Source organism: Pinus tabuliformis, chromosome 6, assembly GCF_031772625.1.
Source record: "Pinus tabuliformis cultivar Carrire ecotype Pingquan chromosome 6, CPIR1, whole genome shotgun sequence".
Lineage (NCBI taxonomy): Eukaryota > Viridiplantae > Streptophyta > Pinopsida > Pinales > Pinaceae > Pinus > Pinus tabuliformis.
In genome coordinates this window covers 276460297-276471139 of record NC_142292.1, presented here as the reverse complement: position 1 = coordinate 276471139, position 10843 = coordinate 276460297, and positions in this window count along the sequence as shown.

Below are 10843 nucleotides of genomic sequence, written 5' to 3'. Positions count from 1 at the left end.
ATAATCAAGGAGGCAACTAGAAAACACCTTGAGACATTGTACATGAATGGGAGGAGGCAAAACCTAACTCCATTGCTAGAGAACATCCCCATTTGATTTCCAAAGATGAAAATGTTGACTTGAACAAAAAATACAGGAAGAAGAAAACATTAAATCTATTTGGGGCTTTACCCCTAACAAATACCTAAGTCATGGTGATTTCTCCATTCCTTTACTTTGGGTCTATTGGGATATAATTAGATTTGACTTAAAGCACATGTTTCAGTAGGTCTAGAAGAACCATAAAATTGGAGGCAACATGAATTCATTCTTTCCTACATTGATCTTAAGAGTAAATCCATCTTCTTTCTCTGGACTTTTTCCAATATGATTATGTAATTCTTCCTACAAAACCATGCAAAATGAGTTAAAGGAGATTATCCCCAAAATGATCCTTGACAATCAAGTTGTAGTCATGTAAAAATGACAAATCATTGTAACAACATCACGGTCCAAGAGACAATATACACAAGTAAGGAGAATGAAGATAAGTGAATGATTATTAAATTAGATATGGCCGGCATAATTGATTGAATAAGGTACTCTCTCTTCCTTTTGATGTTCTAAGAAAATTTAGTTTTAATAATAATTGTGTTCCCTGGATTTTTGATTATGTTAGAGGATCATGGATTGCACCCTTGGTAAATGGGAAACCCACTAACCTTTTCTAAAATAGTTGGGGATTGATAGGAATGCCCCATTTGCTCACTATTGTATATTATAATGGCAGAGGCATTGAGCATAAAGTTGGAATTAGAAAGGGTTGTTGATAGTCTACTAGGAATAGGGTTAAACAACGAAGTCAAAAGTTTGAACCATTCAAAATTTGTAGATAATAAACTTCAACTTGGAGGGGCTTCGATCATTATTGTTGAGTGTTTCAAATGTGTTTTAAATCATTTTATTAGTGATTTGGGAGGTAAAGTAAATAATGGTAAAATACAAATCTATGGATGGAATATAAAAAGGTAAAGTAAATAATGGTAAAATACAAATCTATGGATGGAATATAAAAAGGTAAAGTAAATAATGGTAAAATACAAATCTATGGGTGGAATATAAAATCACAAATCATTCGTGCTTCCAAAATATTATTGTTTCCTCCCAAAGATACTTGATCCTCCTTCAAGTTTATTGGAATGTTAATCTCACTTGGCAACCCCTTTGCTCAAGCTTGGAAATGTATAATTAGTAGTATTATGTCCAAATTCTAGTAGTGGAGGTCTCATTGGTTGGACCCATCATATAAGGTGGTTCTCATCAAATCTCGGTTGAATGCACTTTCAATCTATTAATGTTTGGCTATGCTTTCCCCGGTCATAATTATGCAACAAGTATTAAAAGAAAATTGTAAATTCCTTTGGTTAGGAGGGAAATCAAATAAAAAAACTTCCATATAGTCAATTGAAGCATTGCTCAAGCTCCCAAAGAAAGAAATGGCATAGGCATCAAAGATTATATGATCATAAATATGGTTGTGGGAACAAAGCTTGAATGGAGACTAATTTGTTGTAAGCTAGAATGGTGGAAAAAAGGTCATCCTCAAAAAATATTTTCAATGAAATCATAAGAGATTCCTAGATAGCTCACTGGTGAGCAAGAAAAGGTCCCATGTTTGGAAATTGCTCAGAGTTGTAGTGTTACTAATCTAATCCAAACTTACTTAGGTGCCATACATTGGACTATTGATCAACATTTGGAAGGGTAACATCATAGGGAACCAACCTCTAGAACATAGGCATGAACTTCTCCCTTTGAAATACTATATAGAAAGCCAAAGTCTTATCACTATGTTTTCTATATGGCCCTAGGTTGAAGAAGATGACCAATGGCCAAGTTATTCCTCCATCTCATTTTTTTCTCATTTATCCCCTTTAGTTTTAGTCACAATCCTCTCTCATTCCATTTCATCCTTGTGTTTTGGATCATAGAGGTTGGGGAAATCAAACTATCCCATCATAGCTAGATACTAAGACCAAATTATGTCTATATTTGTTCCATAGTGACCCATCTTATTAAATCAAGTTTGATACAATGATGGATCCTAACAATGGAGAACCTATAGGGAAAGGGGAATTCAAACACCATATTGATGTACATTATGTGATGTGGATATTTGAAGCCATTGTTGCCTTTCCTTGATTACACAGATATGAAGTAAGTTTGGCAATTAGCATTTGGAGGGATTGAGCACAGTATGAGAACCTTGAAGTCATGGTGAGACATGCTCACTCTTTGGTTTGAACACTACAATGGAACATTCATAAACAAACATGTTCTCAAAAGAATTTGGAAACAATATCAAATTTTATCTATTGGGAAGTTTGTTTGGCATGTAACAAATCCATGTTCCAACAAATATTAGTCAATTTTGGTTCAATAATTATAAAATCTAGGGGCCTTCTAGCATAAGACATCAAAATCAAGGGTAGGTAGGCTTAATTTATGCCTTGGCTCAATTGTGAAGAGAAAAAATGGCTTTCAAATTCTCTCATGGGAGGAGTTGCTCATCCAAAATCATGGACCCCTCAGCCAATCCATCACTTTGAATGACAAATAAGAATGAAAGAGGAAGACATCAAAGAATGGGAGTATAAGCAAAAAACACACATTCTCTTATCTGATGGAGCTTTGAAAGGAAACCTAGGGGTCATGGGTGTAAGGGAAAGATTATTCTTAAACCTAATGACTTATAAATGGGTTTTGGGGACCACAACATATAATTAAGCCAAGATGTTTCCTTTAGATATTACTCTATGTAAATGCAACTACAGTGAGTACATTGATTGTATTGGCGATTCGAGCATAATTATCAACTTTAAAACCAATAATAAAGCCCCATCTAATAGCACGCTTTATTGCCTCACCATAAGAATAAAAAAAGAAACCCTTTGGTTCAAGGATGTCACCTTTTTCCAAGTTTTAATGACTCTAAATCATCAAGTTTACACTCTAGCAAATGAGGCTTCAAGATTAAGTGAAGGTGACCTAAATAGAAAATGAGGGTATTTATTTTCAAGTTATCCCCTATGTTTCTATTGAAATTCACTTGTATATGGCGGTGTGTATCACATTCATAATTCGACACTCATCAATTGACACAAGCCACCATACTACAACAAGAGCAAGGCAAAATGGGACTTACATCACCCCTATTGAATCCTCACGCAAGTTAGTCTTTATGTTTGGGCATTAATTTGAAGTGCAACAAATATATGTAGGGAATAGGTGGGATAATGACTCAGAATGCAAATATCATGTTTAGTAAGGAAACTTGGTGATGCTTCATTGTGATTAAACAAAAAGGGGGAAACACTCTTTGTTGAATCATATTGTTATTCCATAGCATTTTCTGAGTGCATTGGGCTTAGCTCTTAGTGTTTTATACCTCAGGCTAGTGCTCTACACTAGGATTTATTTGGAATTCAACTGATCCAGGTGGATAATGGTGGCCACCCACCTATCCCACCAAGATCTCTAGTTAGTTTATTTTGTTTCCTTGTTTATTTCATCATTTACTATTTTTAGCAATTTTTCAGGTCCTGAACTTCCGGAGTAGTTTTGACCCCCTAAACGACTTTTTTTGAGGTTCGTTGCAAGCCTATAGTAATTAGCGATGTCTTGCAACAAAACCTGTAGTATTTGGAGAGACCTTTCCAACAAGGTATCGTACGTGCCAAACAAAGATAATATGAACAAGTTATGAACATGGGAAGTTGGTTGCCCAACTAACCCCAACGGGGCCCACAAACTCTTGCCGTTACATCTCCTTGGGTTAAGGTTTTGGTTGTTTAGGGTTTTCTCATGTTTTTCAATAATAAATAGGCCCTTGAGCCTCATTGTAACACAATTCAGAGGGATGTAGCTGCCACATCTCTTCTTAGAGATAAGCTAACATCGCCCGAGCTAATATTATTTCCATTTTTTTTGTAAGCATATTTCAGCATTTGATATTAATGAAATGAAGTGTTATTTCTACTGCATCTTTGTATTTATGGTTATATCTGTAATTTGTTGCGTCCTGTTTAAATTCAGATCATCAACACTTATCTTGCTTTGGAGTACATGAGGTACCTTGGGGCACCTACTCCATGGTTTGGTAAATATGGTCCTTTGGTTTCTTCACTTTCTAGGTAATCTCTCATGGAAAAAAGATTCAATTCCCATTTTCGCGATTTTATTTGATTTTGAGATAGGAAATCTTGTCGGTTTCCCATGAAGGCTTTGTTCTCTTATGTGTGTTGTATCATATCAACGTTAGTGTGTTTCTCACTTCTAGGGTTGGATTCTCAATAAGGTTTGAGTTACTACTAATTGGGAAAGATTGATTCAGTATTTTGGAATTGTTCCCTTAGGTGCTCATTATATATCCCCTAATTGGATATCAAGGGAAGTTTCATAATCATGGACTGTACGAAATATAGGAAATGCATAAAGTACTACATAGGCATGGAGATTTTATAAATAACAACGAGATGTCTAAATTCTTTGTGACCACTAGGGTACATGAGAATAAACACCAATACATATCTCAAAATATAGTGATTCTAGACACTCTTTTATGGTGAAAGAGGAAACTCTTAGTTCTAAAAGTTGAATGCTCAATGTTAAGGAATATGGTCTATAACCTTATTAAATGCTTCCACTCAGCTACCTCAATTCCAAAATTTCAACGAACTGTACCCTTAATGATCTCAAAGAAGAATAATCAATCGATCAAATGATTGAAGACATGGACTTGGCAAACCAGGAATCTCATCCCACCAATATTGGTTAAGACAAAGGTCCTAACAAACACATTTTCATTAGTATTTCATGTTATATAGAACAATATTAAGATTATGCAACAAGAAACCATCAAGTATTAAATCTTAAAGTAATTGAGTTTGATGGATGGAGAATCATTAATGGCAAGAAGAATGTAGAAATATAAGGAAATCATATTATTTGGTTTCATCACATGTAACACCCTTAACTACAAAACTTTGAGGAAAAAGCTTTTTGAAGGATGGTACTATGTTTAGACACCAAGTGGGGCACGCATTGGATTAAATGTATATTGTATAACCCTAAGGGGTAGATTATATGGGGTTAAATGTACGTGTAATGTGGAAATGAATATTTAATAAGGCCCACCTAGTGACAAAGGGACCACATGTACAATAAGTGAATGGGTATATATAGAGAGCGTGTAGTCATTATTGAGGAGATGTGGATTTGGAATGTATGAATGTATTTGGAGGAGTTTATCTTATTCTCTAAGAAAATTATTGCATAACTCGTCTTCCTCACTTATGTTGGAGTTATGCTCCATGCTCACATTGGTGTATATGGTGTGTACTTTTGGTTTTTATTTATTTGTTATGCAACCAGCTCACAAAATAGAAGAAAAGATAGAGCAACGACTTCAAAATCAGCCTCTCTGAGGGGGTAACCTCCTTTACATTACACAAATGAACAATTCTTGGATGATACAAATGACAAGACCTCCTTTCTATATATAGGAGTCTAAGGGGTCACAATATAGTCAAAGCCGACATAACAATAATAATGTAAGGGCACAGCAATAACAATAGTGGGCTTCTATGGGGCACAATAATAACAATATGGGGACAACAAAGGCACAACAATAACAATAAGGGGCTACAATGACAATAATAATAAGGGAATACACTAGTATTATAGGGACCTAACATGCCCCTCTCCTTTAGAAAAGTGTTGACCTCAACGCTAGAGTAGTTCTTGATGCTTCTGTATAAAATTCTCATCCTCCCATGTGGAATCTTTAGCGGGTAAGTTCTTCCACTTAATGAGATACTCTGAAATTGATTGATTTCGTAGTTGCCGAGTTCTTATTTTTGTGACTGCTTCAGGTTCCAATATGATTTTTCCTTCCTTGTCAAATTTTGGCAATATTGTTTGAACTAGGAGCTTGTCACCTATAACCTTCTTTAAGCATAAAACATGGAAAACTGGGTGCACTTAGGAAGCTGTAGGAAGCTCCAATTTGTATACCATAGTACCAATCTTTTGCAACACCTTGTACGAACCATAATACTTTGTTGATAATTTATTATCCTTCTTAGCTTGATTGAGGGACATTTGTTTGTATGGTTGTAGCCGTAGAAATACCCAGTCACCTACATCAAAACTTCTTTCGCTGTGATGTTGATATGCCTGTTATTTCATTCTATTATGTGCCAAAGTGACGTTATCCTTTAAGAGTTGGAGAACTTGTTGTTGATGCTCGATGTTATCTTCCACTGCTTGAACCTTAGAATTTTCTCTTAAATATGATGTGATGGACGGTGTATGATATCCATAAAGTGCCATAAATGGGGTCATTTTTGTTGCAGTATGGAAGGAAGTGTTATACCACCATTCAGCCGGAGGCAACCATTTGATCCATTGTGTGTGCTTATCAGATACAAAGCAATGAAGATATCCTTCCAAACATTTGTTCACTATCTCAGTTTTCCCATCAAATTGAGGATGATAAGATGAGCTATGAGCTAGCTTAGTACCCAGACAAGAAAATAATTATGTCAAAAAAATTCCAGTGAAAATGGGATCTCTGTCGCTTAAAATAATCTTTGGGTTTCCATGTAGCTTTTGAATTGTTTCCATAAATGCAGTAGCAACTGTATTGGCTTTAAAGGGATGAGATAATGCACAAAAGTGTACATACTTGGTAAGTCTATCAACTACCACCATGATGACACTCTTTCCTTCGGACTTGGGTAAACTTGTGATAAAATCCATTGAAACATCCTCCCAACATTGACTTGGAATGGATAAAGGTTGTAATAGACCTGGGGTCATAATTGTTTCAACTTTATTTTGTTGGCAAACCAAACATTCCGCCACAAACTTTTGAATATGGGGTTAAATGTACGTGTAATGTGGAAATGAATATTTAATAAGGCCCACTTAGTGACGAAGGGACCACATGTACAATAAGTGAATGGGTATATATAGAGAGCGTGTAGTCATTATTGAGGAGATGTGGATTTGGAATGTATGAATGTATTTGGAGGAGTTTATCTTATTCTCTAAGAAAATTATTGCATAACTCGTCTTCTTCACTTATGTTGGAGTTATGCTCCATGCTCACATTGGTGTATATGGTGTGTACTTTTGGTTTTTATTTATTTGTTATGCAACCAGCTCACAAAATAGAAGAAAAGATAGAGCAACGACTTCAAAATCAGCCTCTTTGAGGGGGAAACCTCCTTTACATTACACAAATGAACAATTCTTGGATGATACAAATGACAAGACCTCCTTTCTATATATAGGAGTCTAAGGGGTCACAATATAGTCAAAGCCGACATAACAATAATAATGTAAGGGCACAACAATAACAATAGTGGGCTTCTATGGGGCACAATAATAACAATATGGGGACAACATGGGCACAACAATAACAATAAGGGGCTACAATGACAATAATAATAAGGGAATACACTAGTATTATAGGGACCTAACATGCCCCTCTCCTTTAGAAAAGTGTTGTCCTCAACGCTTGAGTAGTTCTGGATGTTTCTGTATAAAATTCTCATCCTCCCATGTGGAATCTTTAGCGGGTAAGTTCTTCCACTTAATGAGATACTCTGAAATTGATTGATTTCGTAGTTGCCGAGTTCTTATTTTTGTGACTGCTTCAGGTTCCAATATGATTTTTCCTTCCTTGTCAAATTTTGGCAATATTGTTTGAACTAGGAGCTTGTCACCTATAACCTTCTTTAAGCATGAAACATGTAAAACTGGGTGCACTTAGGAAGCTGTAGGAAGCTCCAATTTGTATGCCACAGTACCAATCTTTTGCAACACCTTGTACGAACCATAATACTTTGTTGATAATTTATTATCCTTCTTAGCTTGATTGAGGGACATTTGTTTGTATGGTTGTAGCCGTAGAAATACCCAGTCACCTACATCAAAACTTCTTTCGCTATGATGTTGATATGCCTGTTATTTCATTCTATTATGTGCCAAAGTGACGTTATCCTTTAAGAGTTGGAGAACTTGTTGTTGATGCTTGATGTTATCTTCCACTGCTTGAACCTTAGAATTTTCTCTTAAATATGATGTGATGGACGGTGTATGATATCCATAAAGTGCCATAAATGGGGTCATTTTTGTTGCAGTATGGAAGGAAGTGTTATACCACCATTCAGCCGGAGGCAACCATTTGATCCATTGTGTGTGTTTATCAGATACAAAGCAATGAAGATATCCTTCCAAACATTTGTTTACTATCTCAATTTTCCCATCAGATTGAGGATGATAAGATGAGCTATGAGCTAGCTTAGTACCCAGACAAGAAAATAATTATGTCAAAAAATTTCCAGTGAAAATGGGATCTCTGTCGCTTAAAATAATCTTTGGGTTTCCATGTAGCTTTTGAATTGTTTCCATAAATGCAGTAGCAATTGTATTGGCTTTAAAGGGATGAGCTAATGCACAAAAGTGTGCATACTTGGTAATTCTATCAACTACCACCATGATGACACTCTTTCCTTCGGACTTGGGTAAACTTGTGATAAAATCCATTGAAACATCCTCCCAACATTGACTTGGAATGGATAAAGGTTGTAATAGACCTGGGGTCATAATTGTTTCAACTTTATTTTGTTGGCAAACCAAACATTCCGCCACAAACTTTTGAATATCCGATTTAAGGCCATCCTGAAAAAATTCCTTCTTTACCCTGTGGTAAGTTTTTAAAAATCCTGTGTACCCTCCTAAGGGAGAGGTGTGCAATTCCATAAGAATCTTTTGTTTGAGTTGGGAATTCTTACAAAGGCATAAGCAATCTTTGTACCATAACGAATCATTTTTCCAGGTAAACGTATCAGATGAATTGGGGTCTTGTTGTAACTTTTGAATGAGTGCCCACACTTCTTCGTCATTTTTCCATTCATCCCTTGCTTCGTTTATCCAATCTGGTTGGATAATAGAAATGGCGCTAAGCAATGCTTCCACATCCTCATCCTTTCTTGAGAGTGCATCTACAACAACATTTTGCTTCCCTTTTTTGTAGATGATTTCAAAATCAAAACCCAACATCTTTGTGACCCATTTTTGCTGCTCTTCTAAAGATAATCTTTGTTCTAAAAAGTATTCAAGACTATCATGATCTGTTTTTACCTTGAAGTGTCTTCCCCTTAGGTAAGGTCACCATTTCTTAAGTGCATGTAGTATTGCCAACATTTCCTTCTCATAAATAGCTTTGTGTAAATACTTTCCTTTGATTGGATGATTTTCGAAAGCAATGGGTCTTTCTTCTTGCATTAAAACAACACCAATTCCATTTCCTAAGGCATCACATTCCATAATAAAGGTTTTTGTGATAGTAATGTTGTTAGAGGTGCCGCTATTCTCCCATAATTCTTAACAAACTTGCGATAATACCTTGTCAACTCGAGAAATCCTCGCAGATGCTTTATGGATGTGGGAATTTTCCATTCCTTAATGGATTTAATTTTGCTAGGGTCTACCTTAATGCCTTCATGAGATACAATATGACCCAAATATTCCACCTCTTGTACTCCAAAGAAACATTTGGAGGTTTTTGCATATAATTGTTTCTCCTCCAATAGTTTGAGCACTCTATCAACATGTTGAACAAGATCCTTCCAAAACTTATTGTAGATTAGCATATCATCAAAAAATACTAACACAAATTTGCTAGGGAAGAGTTTGAAAATGGAATTCATCAAACCTTGAAATGTAGAAGCTGCATTGGTAAGGCCAAAAGGCATGACCAAAAATTCATAATGACCCTCATGAGTTATAAATGCTGTTTTCAGAATGTCTTCAGTCTTTATTATGATTTGATGATATCCTGAACAAAGGTCCAACTTGGTGAAGTAAATTGCTCCATGTAATTCATCCAATAATTCATCAATCACGGGTGTTAGAGTCGGTCTAGTAGCCCTCCATCAGCGATCAAAGCTCTTTGCATTTGCATAAATAGGTGTCTCATCAGTGTCTTGTATTCCATTAGGCATGCCATAACCCTGATGGAGGAGCTGGTGTCTTTGTCCCCCTCTTGGCACCGCTGGATCAAGTTGTTTTAGTCATTAAAATTTTTCAAGGTTATTTGTCTTGTCTTGAGGTCAAAATTTCTAGGTCTAGGGTTTAGGTCAAATTTATCTTCAAGGTCATGTCTCTGAAGGTCAATAAGTGCCCAGCAAGCCAGAGGGATGATTTTCAAAATGTTTCTTCGAAAAATTTCATCTTGTACAGTTAATTTTCACCTTGGATTTAAAAACCCTGTTTTTAAAGCCAAGTTCATTTCTCAAAATTTTGTAAAAATTGTAAAACTTCAAAAATTCTTTGAAAGGCAACACGCAACCCTGGCTCCCTTGCCAAGACCCCTCATAAGATATCCCTGCAAAAATTATCAAGGAAAAACATCAAATCAATCAATTTCAGGACAAAAGGAAACCAAAAAGACAACAACATTCAAAGTTTAAAAAGTGTCATGGAAAAACATTAGAAAGTGGGTTGTGACATGAAATTTATTCAAAGCCAGGCTATAAAGGCTATATTTCCCTCCATCAAGCTCCATTGTGCATCCAAGTGATAGAGAAATCAGTTGCAAGAGCGTTTGAGTGAATTCGGTGAGTTTGGGAGGCGCGCGACCCGTCGAGACTGGCGCGCGACCCATTGAAGGCGCACGACCCGTCAGGGCACCTCCAACAGTGTAAAAATTACACAGGCGCGACCCGTTGAGGGCGCGCGACCCGTTGGGCAGTGTGCGCGACCCATCAGGGTTTACTCCACAGAAAATTAC